Raw genomic sequence first — 19,690 nt, 5'->3', positions numbered from 1 at the left:
CCAAACCAATTGCCTCCTCTGGCCGGCTCCGCCCCCTCGCTGCCATCCCTCAACTGGCCCGCAGGACCAATGGCAACAATGGGCTAGTCCCGCCCCCTCGATTCCCCCGGGGCCAATCTCCTTCTCCTGAGGACCCGTTCAAGTAACCCCGCCCCTCTCGTGCGGCAAAGCTGCAGCCAAAGTTTATCCCACTGCGCGGTTGCTCCTGACGATGGCGAGGTTGTGCCCAGGCTTCCCCCGCCCCCCAACCCCCCCGCACGAAGTTACAGTGATTTCAAGGCTGCAGCTCACCTGCTCTGCCGACCCCCCACGCGACCTGTTCTTTTGAATGTGAGTATTTCAAAAGCTAATGAGAGAGGTACTGTTGTCCTCATCCCCCAGCAGGGCTGCCGCAAAACGTACGCGCGCCTGGCCAATACTTGCACATCACAGGGTCAGCTGGAATCTCGAAGGTCATCCACTGACTCTGTCCCCGGAATGCTGCGTTTTTGGTTTGCGTTTTGTTGTTGTTTGTCCTGTGTACAGGGGCTCTGCCCTCTAGGCTGGACGACTTCCCGTGACAAAGACTCACTGACACCTTGAACAGCCCCTTGGGTAGCACGAGGTTTAGTGAAACCGGCCCCCTGATAATTTCCGCCCCCTTGAACCCACACAAAGCCAGCTTTGCCCCCCTTTCCACAAGGGCCCAACAATTTGAAAACAAATCTGGCCCCACAGTTCTTCCAGGCTCTGTTGCTCCAAAGAACTAAGTTCAAGGCTCTTCTTTGAGTTTACGCCACTTCCTTTATTATCTTTCAAAAGCAGAATCTGGGAAAGAAGTCTCTCCCCGCCCCTCAACCGCCAGCCCCAGGACACAGACCCTTCTGCATAGAGCAGACCCAACCGCCACATCCCTTGTCTAGACGGTAGATTTTTCTACTCCATCTCCGTAGGATGGCATTTGCTTTCCTGACTGCCATATCATAGCTGAAGAATATTAGATTTACTGTCAGCTAACCCCCCAGGGCTCTTTCTCACTGCTGCTGCTGACACAAGGCTCTGTTTTCTACTTGATTAGCTGGTAAATGTCATTGGGGTTTTTTGGGGGGGGGTGCTAATTTCACTCTTTTCTATCAAGACCTCTTTGCCGGCTCCTTCTGTACTTCTCTCTGTCCATTTGTCTTGCTCCCACCGCCAAGCTCAGGCCCTCACCCCGTGTGCAGAACGGCCAAAGAGGCTCCTCACAGAGCACCTTACCCCTCGGCTTGTACCCCCCCTGGGCGGCCTTCCAGGGCTCCTGTCCTCATCCATCTGACACCAGAAGCCACAGTGGTCTCTAAAACACGAAAATAATCCTGTCACCCCACCCAGCCTAAAAGCCCACCCACAGCTTCAAAACCTTTCCTCCTCCTTTTCCACACACCCCCCACTTGGCCTCCAGGACGAGCTTCAGAACCCCCACAGAGCATGTGAAACCCTTGGTGATCTGGCCTCACCCGCCCAGGCCTCATTACTAGCTGGTTTACCTCCAACACAGAGCACTCAATACTTGAGATCGACTGACTTCCTGCTGTTTCTCAAATGAGCCGCGCTCTCCAACCATTTCTATGCCTTTGATACAAAGTCTGGAATAACCTGCTCCCTACCCCGCTAATCCTGACCTATTGATTCATTCACTGAATACTACCCTGAGCACCTACATGTGTCAAGTAGGGAGGTATAACAACGTGATTTTTAAAAATCTGGTTTGATCCCTTCATCAGGTGCTTCCCAGGAGAGGGTAATGATTCTGCTTCCATTCCCATCGCCGTACAGACATCAAGCAGCTATTTCTAATGACTGGACTTCAGATTCCTCCAGGCAGCTGAGACTGGGATTGTCTTCCTTGCAGAGTATCATTCAATACTAGTCAGCCTCATTCCATTAAGGTTGACGGTTTGAAGGCCAGAGGTCACGGCCATTTTCCTTCATTTCTTTCACTTTAGCTTACAAAACCCCAACTCGTTGTTAAGATGCTCGGTGTGTGAGAGAGTACGTGCTTATTGCCTATGTTGGGTTCTTTTTCCTCTTCCTTTTTCTTTTTTTAAGATCAGGATCAATCAGACCGACGCTGTACGCTTTGAACTTACACAACATTATCGGTCAATTACGTCTTAAACAATTAGATAAACAGATCAGGATAGCAATTTATAACATACCGTAGGCATTGATGTTTCTGGGTCCGAAGAGAAAGCACATGAACAGGACTGACTGTATGTTATAAAAATGAATCCAGGGACGTCTGGGTGGCACAGGTGGTTAAGTGTCCGTCTCTTGGTTTCAGCACACATTGTCTTGGGGTTGTGAGATGGAGCCCCATGCTGGGCTCTGCACTCACACTCCGTTGGGACTTTCTCTCCCTCTCCCTCTGCCCCTCCCCCCTTAAATAAATAGATAAAGCTTTTAAAAGTGAATCCACTGGAATCATGTAATTACAGAACTTCAGTGTTCGAAGGGACTTCTAAGTTAGTTTAATCAAACCCCACCCTAGCGCTAGAAACTACTATGTGGGCAGTTTTTCAGCTAAATTTCTTAGCTCCTTGGCCTCTGGAAGCAGGCTGTGCTCTCACTGTGAAAAAATTGTCTCCACATGACTAAGGCATTTGAGGGGTACCCAGAATGCTTCTCTGTCCACTGTTTTCTTTCCTCTAGAGTGAAATGTGTCCTCGGGATCCCTCCCTTTCAAAATGCAAACCCCACTTGGAAGAGCCACATGCTAGCATTTTTTAATTATTTAGCATAAGGAAAGCAGCATAGCTCAATAGAAACGTTTGAAGGTGCAGTTTTCAAAGTGGTTTCACTTATGTTGTCAAATTTGATCCTCAGAATAACCCGAGTTCTGAGGGTTGCTGGAGGGGAGGGGAGGGGGAAGGATGGGGTGGCTGGGTGATGGACGCTGGGGAGGGCAGGTGCTGTGGTGAGTGCTGTGAAGTGTGTAAGACTGATGATTCACAGACCTGTACCCCTGGGGCAAATAACACATTATATGTTAATTTTTTTAATGTTATTTAAAAAAAAATAACCTGAGTAAGATCTCTTGATTTCCATTTTACGGGGGAGGAAGCTGAGACTCATCTCCGTTAAATCACTCCTCGGGGTATTCAAATCCCAGCTCTGCTGTTAACCTTGGGCAAGAGACCGGGTCACTCTAGGCCTCAGTTTCCCCATCAATAAAATCAAATGAGATGCTTTCCAAGGTTTCTTTCAGCTCTGTCTATAATCTTTCCCCTCCTACAGGTCAAGATCAGGACACGGGGGCCCTGGGCCTTTTTAAGGGTGGCAGGAAATAACTGTGGCATTAGAGGCACATTTTGGAAAGGAGGCGCTCCAGCATGAGAGCAGAGAAAGAAAATCTGAGAAAGTCAGCACAAGATGCCCTGAACTCCAAACTTACCTATTCCTTGGATCTCTAATGCAAGCACTTCAATTCAAATTTTGTGCTAAAAATTCCATCTCATTTGCTCTAATGGTGAAAGAATGTTCTACGTAAAGCTGAATTAAAGTCTGCTTTGGGGAACTGTTTTTTTTTTTTTTTTAATTTATTTATCAGAGAGAGAGGGAGAGAGAGCGAGCACAGGCGGACAGAATGGCAGGCAGAGGCAGAGGGAGAAGCAGGCTCCCTGCGGAGCAAGGAGCCTGAAGTGGGACTCGATCCCAGGACACCGGGACCATGACCTGAGCCGAAGGCAGCTGCTTAACCAACTGAGCCACCCAGGCATCCCTGGTGAACTGTTTTATCATATTCAGATACAAATTACCAAACTCAATTCCATAAGCCTATTGTGCATCCCCCTGCTTATTCCATATAACAAAAGGGAAGATAAGAAACTGCAGCCTAAGGAAGTCATTGGGAAGGAAAACCAGCAGACAAATGGACGCATTCTAATAATTTATGCAAGTCGTGGGTGCCCTGCTACCCCTCCCCCACCAGCTCATTTGCTGAGAGCACTGAGATACAGCTAATCTAATGACTCCGTGTTTGCTTAATCTTACTAAGCAAAGACAGGCTTTATGCCTAATATAAAAGGAATTTAAGCTGCCAGGTGAGAAGTGGTGATCTTTAAACTGGTTATGCAAGAAAAAGAAAGCTAATTCCCAAGATGATAAGCCTGCTTAATCGTCTGTTCTTTTTGGACTGTTTAAAAACATGTTTAATTACAGTAGAATCAGTTTTCAATTATGGACGTCTGTCATTTTTTCAGTAAATGGCTCTAAAGTCAGAATAAATAACGCTAACCTACTTCGCCGAGTTCTTACAATGATTAATTAATTGGTTTTAAAGGGTTTCAGAAGTTTTATAAAACAGAGAGATGGAGGAATCAGGAGACCCAGATTTAGTCCAGACTCTGCCTTAGTAGCTGTGTGGCCTGCAGGGGTTTATTTTCCTTCCCTGGGGCTCAGTTTTCCCATCTGTAAGATGAGGGGGAATTGGGCTAGATAATCTATTTTTAGTCTAACATTCTAACACTCTAGGATTCCCCATCATTACACTTACACTTTTTTTTTTTTCTTTTCGTAGTAGTAGCTTAAAACAGCAATTATCCTCTTTTGGTTTTCCTCGAGTTGGATTCCCCAAAAAATTTCCACAATATCCTGCTGCTCCCCAGACACAGTCACTTAGGTATACCGACCCCCCCCCAAAAAAAAACTGTCCCAATATGAATAGTCCTAAATACAATAAAGATACAGAAAGAAGGGAAAAAATAAAATCTAGACTTTCTCATTCATGGACAAGGGAAGTCCTTCCTTAGAAATTGCTGACCCATGCTTTCCTCTTCCTGCTGTTTTATTTCCATGCTTTTTTTTCCCAAAGATTTTTATTACTCTGCCTCTTCTCTGAAATGAATGTGGGGCCCTCATTGCCAGCTCTAATGAGGGGACTTGAGAAAAGGTATTTTATTTATTTATTTATTTATTTATTTTTAAAGATATATTTATTTTATTTTAGAAAGAGAGAGCAAGCACGTGAGTGTGGGGAAGGGACAGAGAGAAAGAAGCAGACTCCCCGCTGAATGCAGAGCCCCGCGTGGGGCTTGATCTCAGGACCCTGAGATCGTGCCCTGAGCCAAAACCAGGAGTCCAACGCTTAACTGACTGAGCCACCCAGGTGCCCCAAGAAATGGGACTTTAAACGGAAAATGACAATATATGGAGAGGAAGACAAGCAGAACACAAAATTGTATGTTCAGTATAATCTCAATCAGACTAAAAAATAGTGCATCTACCATAGACTGGATGGCAAAACAAGGCTTAGATTTTTTCCCCTTTAGCTTGGGTTTTTATACTTAATGAGCATGCATTGTGTTTATAATATATATATATCTTTTTTTAAAAAAAAGATTTTATTTATTTGGCACAGAGAGAGGAGAGAGCACAAGCAGGGGGAGCAGCAGGCAGAAGGAAAGGGAGAAGCAGGTTCCCCGCTGGGCAGGAAGCCCAATGTGGGGCTCAAACCCAGGACCCTGGGATCATGACTTGAGCTGAAGGCAGATGCTTAACTGACTGAGCCTCCCAGGTGCCCTTACATTGATTTTTAACAGTAGGAAATGAATCCTTTTTACAGATAGCATAGAGCAGTACTTGAAATGGAAGGATTTAGCATCAGATTGCCTGAGTTGGACTCAAGGAGGACTTACCACCTTGAGTGACCTTGTGTCACCTTGGCCAAGTTACTTAATCCCTGTGAGACTGTTTCCCATCTATAATATAGGGATAATACTATTAAAGAACCTCCCTCATAATTTTCAGATTAAATGAGCTACTCCATGTAAGGGCTTGGAATAATGTCTGGCACATTGTAAGCTATGATTTAAAAGGTTAAACATGGGATGTCTAGGTGGCTCAGTCGGTTAGGCCGCTGCCTTCGGCTCAGGTCATGATCCCGGGATCCTGGGATCGAGTCCCGCATCGGGCTCTCTGCTCACTGGGGAGCCTGCTCTCTCTCTGCCTCTGCCTGCCACTCTGCCTGCATGTGCTCTCTCTGTGACAAATAAATAAATAAAATAAAAGGTTAAACACTTATTATAAATATAATGTATGCATGTGGTTTAAAAAAGTACAGAAGACATTAAAATAAAAGGTAAAATGAGAAAGTAGAAATAGTTTTCCCCTTTTGAATCCCCAGCCTTACTTCTACAAGTAATCACTATTACCAGCTTCTTACATTATCCTTCCAGAATTTTTAACGAGAACCGCAAACATGTATCTTTTAAACACACACTTCCGTGCAAATACAGAATCACAGCATACACACCATTTTACCCCTTGTTTTTTCACTTAATGATCTCCCTCAGGAATCTCTCGCTAGCAAACATCTAGATTTACTCATTTCTTTATCGTGGTAAAAAACACAGAATATAAAATTTACCCTTGTTATCATTTTTAAGTGTAGAGTTCCATAGTGTTAAGTATATGCACAAAATGGATCTCAGACCTGTTTCGTCTTGCAAATCTGACACTCTATACCCATTTTACCACCGTTTTCCCATGGCATTTTATTTCTCCATTCATATCCATTCATATGTACCCATTCAGTTATTTGTCCATTCACCCATCATATCCATATCCATTTATCCATCTGTTTCTTCATCCATTATCCATTCATTTATTTACCCGTTCATTCATCAGTGGCCTTGTGGGCTGCTTCCACCTCCTGGCTATTGTGAATAGTGCTGCCATGAACATGGGTGTCCAAATATCTTTCAGTTCTTTTGGATATATACCCAGAAGTGGGATTCCTGGGTCATATGGTAGCTCTGTTTTTCATTTTTCTTTATGAAGCTTTATGCCATTTCCCACAGCAGCCCAACATTGTACATTCCCACCAACAGGGCACAAGAACTCCAGTTTCTCCACATCTTCGCCGACACTCATTATTTTCTGGTGTGTCTCCTTTTGTTTTGTTTTAGAGTAGTCATCCTAACAGGTGGGAGGTGATTGACTCCTTATTTTTAACAGCTACATGGTGCTTCACGGTAGGGAAAAAACCTCTGTCAACAAACAGTTGGATGGAGGCTTGTCTTCAGCTATTTCAAATAATGCCACAGTCAACATCCATGTATGAATATCTCTATATACATGCGGGGTTCTTTTTGGCAGAGGAATTGCCAGAACAAAGAGTGTGTGCTTTTTTGGTAACTGGTTTTTTCCCAGCTTGACAAGAAATGGACTTAAGCACAGAATCATGTCTTGGGTGGCTGCAAAACAAGTACGTGTGTGCTATAAGATCTGCTCTTATAGCAATAGAGACTGGGAACACATGCTGGAAGGCAGCCTGGGAGGAAATGTTTGACAATCACAGTCCTATCTCTAGAGCAGATCAAAGATGTTATGCCCCAAGAACTTTTTTTTTTTTTTTAAGTAATCTCTATGCCCCGTGTTGGGGCTCTAACTCATGACCCTGAGATCAAGAGTCGCACGCTCCGCCAACTAAGCCAGCCATGTGCCCCCAGTCACTGTTTATTATAAAATAATTTCAGACTTACAGAACAGTTGCAAGAACTTCCGTGTTTCTTTAACCCAAGTTTCCTCAATTGTTAACACTTTGTTAATTTGCTTTATCATTTCCTTTTGATAGTACGATATTTCTTTTGTTCCTGAACTGAGGGTGGGGGCTTCTGGAATATAATTCAGGATCAGACATGATATTAGTCATTTGCATCTAGCCTCCCTTAATCTGGAACAGTCCCTCAGAGTTGTCTCTGCCTTTCAGACATGCCTTTGTTTTCATTATTTATTATTTATATTTTTTCAGGTTTTATTTTTAAGTAATCTCTACACCCAACGTGGGGCTCAAACTCATAATCCCAACCAAGATCAAGAGTCACATGCTTCACCAGCTAAACCAGCCAGTTAAAGAACAGAATGTCCTGGGTTTTTCTTCCTGAACTATCTGAGTGTAAGTTACCAACCTGGTGTCCCATCACCCCTGAATAATTCAGTGTGGTTTTGGGGGCCAACAAGGATATCTTCCTATTTATGACACAGCCCTCAAAATCAGGCAATTAGCAGTAATAGATTATTATAGATTTATTGATTGTTTTATTATTATTTTTATGTATTAATAATAATTATTATTAATTTGAAATTATCAATAGATTATTAACATCTAATCCTCATGTCCCACTCAAGCTTCATTGGTTATCCCTGTATGGTGCTTTTCTTTTTTCTTTTCTTTTCTTTTTTTTAAAAGATTTTATTTATTTGAGAGAGAATGAGAGAGAGAGAGAGAGAGCATGAGAAGGGAGAGGGTCAGAGGGAAAAGCAGATTCCCTGCAGAGCAGGGAGCCCAATGCGGGACTAGATTCCAGGACTCTGGGATCATGACCTGAGCCGAAGGCAGTTGCTTAACCAACTGAGCCACCCAGGCGCCCCATTTGGAGCTTTTCATCGTCACATTGTCTTCACCTCCTTGAGTCTGGAACAGTTCCTTGGTCCTTCATTGACTTTCAAGACCTTGGTACTTTTGAAGACTACAGGCCAATTATTTTGGAGAATGTTTGGGTTTGGGTTTGTCTGATATTTCCTCGTGATTCGGTTCAGGTTATGCATCTTTGGCAGGACTGTGATAGAAGGGGCACTGTAATCCACACCCCATCAGGGTGGAGTGCGATTTCTATGTGTCCCATTATCCATGATGCTCAGTTGACGATCATTTGACTCAAGTGGTATATGTCAGGCTCCTCCACTGGAAAGTTATGCTTTGTAATTCACAAATATTTTATGGGTAAGTGCTTTGAAACTGTGTAAGTCTTCCATTTCTCATCAACCTTTCACTTCATTTATTTATGTGGGGATAGATTTAATGGTTTCTTATCTTATTCCATGGGTTGTAATCCATTCCTTTCGTCATTTACTTTGATGCCCAAGTCGTCCTCAATTTGGCCACTGGGGGCGCCTTTGAGCTGGCTTTGGGTCTCTTTGACCTGTCCCCATCATTCCTTGAGTGCTTCCTTGCTTTCTGGCCCAACATAGTCCAAGCTCATCTTGTGCTTTCGCTTACTACGTCCTGAAATCAGCCATCTTTCTGAGAAACCTTGGTTCCCTTTAGTGGAAAATAGCCACTAAAAAGTTTAGGAGCCAAATCTGGATGCCAGTTGTAGATATTACCTGTGTGTTGCTGCTCCCTGGCCCTCTCAGAGGCTTCACTTCTATACCTTTACTCACATGCTTACACACACACACACATACACTCTCTCTCTCTCTCTCTCTCTCTCTCTCACACACACACACACACAGATTTTATATCTATAACTGCCTCTATAGCTATAGCTATCTCTGTATGTATCTAACCGTGAGTTCACTCTGATGTATCCTGTCCAACACCATGGGGCTAATTCCAGTGTGATCGCTTTCTGTATTTCTAACAAGTTGAGACAATGAGAGAACTAGTTTCTGGTTTCTATAAGGTATTCATTTTATCCATCCCCCTGTATGTAACTGTGCTGGGAAGTACCTTTTCTTTTTTTCTTTCATTCATTCATTCATTCATTCATCCATCCATGAAATCTCTAAGCCCAATGTGGGGCTTGAACTCACAACACCAAGATCAAGAGTCACATGCTCCACTGACTGAATCAGCCAGGCGCCCCTCTTTTCTTTTTCGACAGTAACTACCATTTATCGACTGCTTATCATACGCCAAGAACTGTTCTACCTGCTTCACCTGGAAAATCTCATTGAATTCCCAGTTTCCCTTGTGATGTGGGCATGAGAGGAAATTGAAGCACAGAGACAGTAAGTTACTCAAGGTAGGATAGCTAGTTTGGATGGAGCTTGGGTTAAACGAAAATCTAAATGACTTCCTAAGCACTGTGCTATTCTTCTTTCTTCTTTTTTATTGTGTAAGAACACTTCATGTGAGCTCCACCCTCTTAACAGATTTTTAGGCATACGATAAGCACAGGACTGGACAGATCACTAGAATACACTCATCTTACACGATGAAACTTTATACCCTTGAACAGCAATTCTGCATTCCACCCTTCCCCAAACCCCTGCCATGTTTCCATGAATTTGACTATTTGAGATACCTCATCCTAGCAGAATCATGCAATATTTGTCCTTCTGTGATCAGCTGATTTCACTGAGCATAATGTCCTCAAGGTCCACCCATGTTGTTGTTTATGCCAGGCTTTCATTTTTTTTTAAGATTTTATTTATTTATTTGATAGAGATCACAAGTAGGCAGAGAGGCAGGCAGAGAGAGAGGAAGGGAAGCAGGCTCCCTGCTGAGCAGAGAGCCCGATGCGGGGCTCCATCCTGGGATCGTGACCTGAGCCGAAGGCAGAGGCTTTAACCCACTGAGCCACCCAGGCGCCCCCAGGCTTTCATTTTTTTTAAAGATTTTATTTAGTTAGTTAGTTATTTGATGAGGGGAGCACAAGCAGGAGGGAGAGGGAGAAGCAAACTTCCACCTGAGCAGGGAGCCTGACGTGGGGTTCGATCCCAGGACCCTGGGATCATGACCCCAACCAAAGGCAAATGCTTATCTGACCGAGCCACCCAGGCGCCCCAGGATTTCATTCTTTTGTAAAGCTGAATAATAACCCATTGTATGTATATACCATATTTTCTTTATCCACTTATCTATTGATGGACACTTAGATCATTTCCATACTGTGGCTACCGTGAATACTGTTGCAGTGAACGTGGGAATACAGACATCTCTCTGAGATCCTAATTTCAATTCTTTTGGCTCTGTGCCCAAAAGTAGGATTGTTGGATCATAGCAATTTTCAATTTTTTTTGAGGGAACCCCATACTGTTTTTCCACAGTGGCCGCACCATTTTACATCCTATGAACAGTTCCAATTTCTCCTCCTCTTCGCCAACATTTACATGCTGCCTTTTGTGATAACAGCCATCTTAACAGATATGAGGTGATTTTGATTTGCATTTCCCTTATGATTAGGGACGTTGATCATGCTTGCTTATACTCATTGGCCATTTCCATGTCTTTGTTGAAGAAATGTCTATTTAATTCTTTTGCCTATTTTTACAATCAAGCTATTTGGTTTTTTACTATTTATATGGTTATAAGAGTTTCTTATATATTTTGGATATTCACTCTTTACCAGATGATGTTTGGCAAATAATTTCTCCCATTCCATAGGTTGCCCTTTCACTCTGTTGTTTCCTTTACTGTGCAGAAGCTTTTTAGTTTGGTGTAGTCTTATTTGTGTATTTCTGCTTTTCATTGTGCAACACCATAGGTGTCATAGGCCTTATTGCCAAGATCAAGGTCATGAAGTTTTCCCCTGTTTTCTTCTATGAGTTCTACTGTTTCTGGTCTTACCTTTAAATCTTTAATATATTTTGAGTTGATTTTTATGTATCTTTCAAGATAAGGGTCCAATTTCATTCTTTGTGTGTGGATATCTAGTTTTCTCAACACCATTTGTTAAAGGGACTATTGTTTCCTCATTGTGTATTCTCGGCACCCCAGTTGGCTGTTTACTGCACATGCATGGCTTTATTTCCAAGCTCTTTCTTCTGTTCCATTGGTCTATATGTCCATTTTTATGTCAGTGCCATACTATTTTAATTGCTGTCACCCTGTAATATATTTTGAAGTCAGGAAATGTGTCGCCTCCAGCTTTTTTCTTCTTTCTCAAGATTGGTTTGGCTATTCATAGTCTTTTGTGCTTCTCTAAAAAATTTAAGATTGTTTGTATTCCTGTAAATTCTACCCTAGGGATTTTCATGGGAATTGCCTCAAAACTGTAGATCACTTTGGATGGCTTTTCGAAGATGTCCCCCAACGATCCCTGCCTAGTAGTATTCTCTTACTTGTGTAATCACTTGCCCTTGACCGTGAGCTGGATCTAGTGAATCACTTCTAATGACAGAATCCAGAAAAATGTATAGGATGTCACTCACTCACAAGGTTACAGGAAGATTCTGGCTTCTAATTCCATAGGTTGCCTTTTCACTCTGTTGTTTCCTTTACTGTGCAGAAGCTTTTTAGTTTGGTGTAGTCTTATTTGTGTATTTCTGCTTTTCATTGTGCAACACCATAGGTGTCATAGGCCTAAAATTGCCTGGCTTGCTCACTTGTGCGCTCTCTCTCTCTCTCTCTCTTCCCCCCTCACTTGCTCTCAGGGAAGCTGGCTGACCTGTGGAGAGTCCCATGGAGCAAGGAGCTGAGGGAGCCTCCGGGACAACAGCCATGGAGGTACTGAGGCCCTGTCAGCAGCTCCTGAGGAACTAAATCCTGCTAACAACCATGTGATCAGGCTGGGAAGCAGACGCTCCCCAGGCTGAGCCTTCAGATTGGAGCTTTGTGAGAGACCGAGCCAGAAGCACCCAGCTAGGCTGTGCCCAGATTCCTGACACACAAAAACTGATTTAATAAATGTTTGTTCTGAGCCACTGAGTTTGGGGGTAAACTGTTACACACAGATAATGTAGTAAGCCATCTCCCACTTCCACTGCCTCCCTCCCCAACGCCATGTAGGCTTGCCCTGTTTCGGGCCTCTTGTTCTCCATCACTGGCCACCACCCCCCATAGATTCCCTCTTCGTCCCACTCAGGCTGTCACTCCCTGTCACGCCACTCCATCAGGGGGGTGCCCTTGTCAGCCCCCTCAGGCTCTGACTCCCCACATCACCTCTCCCCAACATAGATGTCCTCCTCATCCCACTCAGCCTCTAACACTTCATGCCACTCCATCACGGGAGGCCCTCATCAGCCCTCTCAGGCTCTGCTCCCTACACCAAACTGTCCTCCCCTGAGCATCCTCACGTCCTCCTGCTTGGACTCTGATCCCTCCTACGAGTCTGCTCCACAGGGACGCCCTTCATACCATGCTACCTCCGTGGGGAGCCCCCACACTCCCCACCATGGATGGCTATCCCACTATGCTTCACCCAGGGGCTTTGTTATTTTTAAAGTAGGCTCCCAGGGCTTGAACCCACAACCCTGAGCTCAAGACCTGAGCTGAGATTAAGAATCGGACGCTTAACCAATTCAGTCATCCAGGTATGCCTTCACCCAATGGCTCTGGGACTGAATTTTTCAGAAAGGCGAGGCAGAAGGATAGAGTATGTGCAGTTTTATGTTCAACATGCAGATTGCCAAATCACCCTCCAAAAATCTTACATCAGTTTACACTCTGGTCTCCCTCCTTTGCTTGTTTCACATGGTGCTGGTTGGCTTTTCCTGCCTAGCGCTGTTTCTAGGTTTCGTTCCAGTGAAATGTCAAATGGTCCAATTCTTTTCAAAAACATCTGCTGGGTTTCTCTGTGCTGGCATATCTAAACAGAGATCATTTCCCCCCTGAAAATGCAAATCCTCTCTCTCACTCTCACTGACAGTTATGGGCTTCTCTCCTCGCTCAGTGGGTTGTAATGCAAACTATAAAGGGAAAAAAAGTTATTTGTATTGAAAGAAGAGCAGTATGCCTTCCGACAGTTTGGGACAAAGATGGACATTTAAATTGTAGACCCGCGGGAACTTTTTTTAAGACTTCATTTATTTATTTGACAAAGAGAGACACAGCAAGAGAGGGAACACAGCAGGATTAGTCAGGGAGGGAGAAGCAGGCTTCCAGCAGAGTGGGGAGCCTGATGCGGGGCTCGATCCCAGAACCCTGGGACCACGACCTGAGCCTACAGCAGATACTTAACCACTGAGCCACCCACATGCCCCAACCTGCAGGAACTTTTTTAAAAAGCATTACCTGACCCCTTATTAATTTCTGAATTCATATGTATCTAGCTAAGAGGGGTCTGTTTCTTTCTCAGCCTATCTCTTTGTTTTCAGGTTGGAATTTGTGCATCTTTGTGTATTTACACTACCTGAAGCTCTAGCTATGTCTGGATTTATGTATCCATCCCTTAGAGTAAAGTAATACTTATTTTTTTAAGATTTTATTTATTTATTAGAGAGAGGCATGGAGGGAGCAGGCGAGCACAAGCAGGGGGAGCAGCAGAGGGAGCAGCAGAGGGAGAGGGAGAAGCAGGCTCCCCGCTGAGCAGGGAGCCCAACTAGGGACTCGATCCCAGGACCCTGGGATCATGACCCAAGCCGAAGGCAAATGCTTAACTGACTGAGCCACACAGGCGCCCCTCCTTATAATCAGCACTTTGCGGAAGGCTGTTAATTCATCCAGGCCTCAGAAGAGCATGATAAATTTGTTATTGCTGCCCCTATTTAATGCAAGAGACAAAACTGAATCTCCAGGGCTGTGACCTACCCAAGGTGGTCAGGCAGCTAGTCAGTGACAGAACGGGGGCTGGAAGTCAAGCCTTCAGACTCCAGACCCCGAAATCTTCCCACTCTGTTGTACTCACTCTGGGTTCTTCTCCTTCAAGAAAGTATTCATGAAGGTTTGAGCTGCCCTTCCAAACTGGAGCCTAGATATATAGAAAACTCTGTTGAACCTGATACACACTATTTGGCCAGACCAAGTCCATTCATACAAAAGTAATTTGTACTTGGATTTCCCTGGAGCTCTTTATTGTGTCATTAAAATACAGACTTAGGGGCATCAGGGTGGCTCAGTCATTGGCCATTTGCCTTTGGCTTGGGTCATGATCCCAGGGTCCTTGGATCGGGCCCCACATCAGGCTCCCTGCTCAGTGGGAAGCCTGCTTCTCTCTCTCTCTACTCCCCCTGCTTGTGTTCCCTCTCTTGCTGTGTCTCTCTCTGTCAAATAAATTTTTAAAAAATCTTTAAAATACATATATACATACATACATGCAAATTTATAGAAAGCCAAAGTAGCAATACTTATATCAGACAAAATAGGCTTTAAAACAAAGACTGCAGGGGGTGCCTGGGTGGCTCAGTCGGCTAAGCATCCAATTCTTGGTTTCAGCTCAGGTCATGAGATAGAGCCTGTCGTCAGACTCCCGCTCAACAAGGAGTCAGCTTGAGATTCTCTCTTTCCTTCTCCTTTTGCCCCTCACCCCCACTCATGCACCCTCTCTCCCTCTCTAAAATCAATCAACCAAAGACTAAGAAGAGACAAGGAAAGACATTATGTAATAATAAATGGGACAACCCAACAAGATATAGCAATTGTAAATATTTATGCACCCAACGTGGGAGCACCCCGCTACATAAAACAATTAATAACAAACATCATCCAGACGGAAAATCAACAAAGAAATGGTGGCTTTGAATGACACACTGGACCAGAGGCACTTTAGCTATATTCAGAACATTCCATCCTAAAACAGCAGAGTACACATTCTCTCAAGTACATTGAACATTCTCCAGGTTAGATCACATATTAGGCCACAAATTAAGTCTCAACAAATTCATAAAGATCAATGTCATACCATGCATCTTTTCTGACCAGAACACTATGAAACTAGAAATCAACCACAAGAAAACATCTGGAAGGAGCACAAATACATGGAGGTTAGGTAACATGCTACTAAATAATGAATAGGTCAACCAAGAAATCAAAGAAGAAATTATAGAGAAACAAATGAAAATGAAAATACAATGGTCCAAAATCTTTGGGATTCAGCAAAAGCAGTTCTAAGAGGAAGTTTATAGCAATACAGGCCTGGCTCAAGAAACAAGGAAAATCTCAAACAACCTAAACTTACCCCTAAAGGAGCTAGAAAAAGAACAACCAACAAAACCCAAAACCAACAGAAGGAAGGGAATGATAAAGATAAAAGCAGAAATAAATGATACAGAAACAAAGAAAACCAGTAGAACAGATCAATGAAACCAGGAGCTGGTTCTTTGAAAAGATCTACCAAACTGATAAACCTCAGCCAGACTCATCGAAACGAGAGAGGGAGAGAGAGGACTCAAAAAACAAAATTGCAAACAAAAGAGGAGAAATAACCAACATCACAGAAATACAAACAATTTATAAGAGACTATTATGAAAAATTATATGACAACAAATTGGACAAACTAGAAGAAATGGATAAATTCCTAGAAACATATAACCCCCCAAAACTGAAGCAGGAAGAAACAGAGAATTTTTTTTTAAGATTTTATTTATTTATTTGATAGACAGAGACCACAAGTAGTCAGAGAGGCAGGCAGAGAGAAAGAAGGAAGCAGGCTCCCTGCCCAGCAGAGAGCCCGATGCAGGGCTCGATCTCAGGACCCTGAGATCATGACCTGAGCCGAAGGCAGAAGATTTAACCCACTGAGCCACCCAGGTGCCCCAAGAAACAGAAAATTTGAATGGACTGATTGCCAGCAATGAAATTGAATCAGTAATCAAAAACTCCCAACAAATAAAAGTCCAGGACCAGAAAGCTTCACAGACAAATTCTACCAAATATTTAAAGACAAGTTAATACATATTCTTCTCAAACTATTCCAAAAATAGAAGAGGAAGGAAAACCTTCAAATTCATTCTATGAGGCCAGCATGACTCTGATACCAAAAGCAGGTAGGGACACCACAAAAAAAGAGAACTACAGGACAATATCTCTGATGAACATATATGCAGAAATCCTCAACAAAATACCGGCAAACCAATTCCAACAATACGTTAAAAAGATCATACACCATGATCAAGTGGGATTTATTTCAGGGATGCAAGGGTGGTCTGATACTCACAAATCAACATGATAGATCACATCAGTAAGAGAAAGAATAAAAACCATATGATCATTTCAATAGATGCAGAAAAAGCATTCAACAAGAGAGGAGATGGGAGTTGAGGGAAATTGGAGGGGGAGATGAACCATGAGAGACTATGGACTCTGAAAAACAATCTGAGGGTTTTGAAGGGGCGGGGGGTGGGAGGTTGGGGTAGCAGGTGGTGGGTATCATAGAGGGCACAAATTGCATGGAACACTGGGTGTGGTGAAAAAATAATGAATTCTGTTATGCTGAAAAGAATTTTTTTTTTAAAGATTTTATTTATTTATCAGGGAGAGAGAGGGGGAGAGAGCAAGCACAGGCAGACAGAATGGCAGGCAGAGGCAGAGGGAGAAGCAGGCTCCCCGCCGAGCAAGGAGCCCGATGTAGGACTCGATCCCAGGACGCTGGGATCATGACCTGAGCCGAAGGCAGCTGCTTAACCAACTGAGCCACCCAGGCGTCCCGAAAAGAATTTTTTTTTAAAAAGTATAACATCCCCATTCATGATAAAATACCTCAACAAAGTAGGTTTAGAAGAAACACCTTTTATTTCTTTTTGTTGTCTGACTGCTGACTTCTAGTACTATGTTGAATAATAGTGGTGGGATTGGGCTTCCTTCTCATGTTCCTGATCTCAATGGGAAGGGTCTAAGCTTTTTCCCATTGAGAATGATATTCACTGCAGGTTTTTCATAGATGGATTTTATGAAGTTGAGACATGTTCCCTCTATCCCTGTACTTTGAAGCATTTTAATCAGGAATGGATGCTGTATCTTGTGAAATGCTTTTTCTGCATCAATTGAGAGGACCATGTGGTCCTTCTCTCTTCTCTTACAGATTTGTTCTATCACATTGATTGATTTGCAAATGTTGAACCACCCCTGCATCCCAGGGATAAATCCCACCTGGTCATGGTGGATAATCTTTTTAATATACTGTTGGATCCTATTAGCTAGGATCTTAAGATTCTCGGCATCCATATTCATCAGGGATATTGGTCTGAAATTCTCCTTTTTGGTGGGGTTTTTGCCTGGTTTGGGGATCAAGGTAATGCTGGCTTCATAGAAAGAGTATGGAAGTTTTCCTTCTATTTTTTGAAACAGCTTCAGGAGAACAGATATTATTTCTTCTTTGAATGTTTGGTAGGTTCCCCAGGGAATCCAGCAGTTCCTGGACTCTTGTTTTGGGGAAGGTTTTTGATCACTGCTTCAATCTTATTACTAGCTACTAGTAATCTAGTAATCTTATTACTAGTTACTAGTAATCTAGTAATCAATCTTATTACTAGGTTTTTGATCACTGCTTCAATCTTATTACTAGTTACTATTCAGGTTGTCAATTTCTTGGAAGTTTATAGGTTTCCAGAGATGCATTCATTTCTTCTAGGTTGCTTAACTTATTGGCATATAGCTGTTGATAATAATTTCTGATTACTGGGGCCCCTGGGTGGCTCAGTGGGTTAAGCCTCTGCCTTCGGCTCGGGTCATGATCTCGGGGTCCTGGGATTGAGCCCCGTATCGGGCTCTCTGCTCAGCGGGGAGCCTGCTTCTCCCTCTCTCTCTGCCTGCCTCTCTGCCTGCTTGTGATCTCTCTCCGTCAAATAAATAAATAAAATCTTTAAAAAATAATAATAATAATTTCTGATTACTGTTTCTATTTCCTTGGTGTTAGTCATGATCTCTCCCCTTTCATTCATAATTTTATTAATTTGGGTCCTTTCTCTTTTCTTTTGGTTTAGTCTAGAAGGAACATACCTTGACATAATAAAGGCCATTTATGAAAAGCTTGCAGCTGACATAATCCTCAATGGGGAAAAATAGAGAGCTTTTCCCCTAAGGTCAGGAACAAGACAAGGATGTCTACTCTCACCACTTTTATTCAGTGTAGTATCAGAATTCCTAGTCACAGCAATCAGACAACAAAAAGAAATAAAACGCATCCAAATTGAAAAGGAAGAAGTAAAACTGTCACTATTTGCAAATGACATAATGCTATATAAAGAAAACCCTAAAGGCCACACCAAAATACTGCTAGAACTGATCAATGAATTCAGTAAAGTCACAGGATAAAAAGATCAATGTACAGAAATATGTTGCATTTCTGTACACTAATAATGAAGCAGCAGAAAGAGAAATTAAGAAAGCAATCCCATTTACAATTATGCCAAAAAATAATAAGATACCTAGGAATAAACTCCAAAGAGGTGAAAGAACTGTACTCTGAAAACTATAAGACACTGATGAAAGAAATTGAAGTGGACACAAAGAAATGAAAAGACATTCCATGTTCATGGATCAGAAGAATAAATATGGTTAAAATGTCTATGCTACCCAAAGCAATCTACACTTTTAATGCAATTTCTATCAAAGTACAAACAGCATTTTTGACTGAACTAAAACAAACAATCCTAAAATTTGTATGGAACCACAAAACACCCTGAATAGCCAAAACAATCTTGAAAAGAAAAACAAAACTGAAGGTATTACAATTCCAGACTTCAAGTTATATTACAAAGCTGTAGTAATCAAAGCAGTGTGGCACCGGCACAAAAATAGACACATAGATCGTAGAACAGAATAGAAAGCCCAGAAATAAACCCACAATTATATGGTCAACTAATCTTTAACAAAGGAGGCAAGAACATGCAATGGGAAACACAGTCTCTTCAACACGTGGTTTTGGGAAAACTGGACAGCAACATGAAAAAGAATGAAACCAGACCACTTTCTTACACCAGACATAATGGATTAAGGACCTAAATGTGAAACCTGAAACCATAAAAATCCTAGAAGGTAACACAGGCAGTAATTATTTTGACGTCAGCTGTAACTATATTTTTCTAGATGTCTCCTGAGGCAATGGAATTAAAAGCAAAAATAAATTATTGGGACTACAGAAAAATAAAAAGCTTTTGCACAGTGAAGGAAGCAATCAACAAAACTAAAATACAACCTACCAAATGGGAGGAGACATTTGTAAACTAGATATCCGATAAAGGGTTTGTATCCAAAATATATAAAGAACTGATGCAACTCAACACCCAAAAAACAAGTAATCCAATTAAACAGTAGGCAGAAGACAAGAACAGACATTTCTCAGGAGA

At 42.6% G+C, this 19,690-nt stretch overlaps 1 long non-coding RNA gene across 1 annotated transcript; it reads left to right on the top strand.

Moving 5' to 3' along the window:
- Positions 1-145: 145 nt before the first annotated feature.
- On the top strand, positions 146-12,386 carry LOC309856097. Its single transcript, XR_014307066.1, has 3 exons — positions 146-330; positions 7,772-7,915; positions 12,121-12,386. It is a non-coding gene; the product is annotated as an uncharacterized lncRNA (long non-coding RNA).
- The last annotated feature ends 7,304 nt before the right edge of the window (positions 12,387-19,690 follow it).

Source organism: Mustela nivalis (assembly GCF_964662115.1).
Source record: "Mustela nivalis genome assembly, chromosome: X".
Taxonomy (NCBI): Eukaryota; Metazoa; Chordata; class Mammalia; order Carnivora; family Mustelidae; genus Mustela; species Mustela nivalis.
This window is presented reverse-complemented; position numbering and strand designations above follow the sequence as displayed.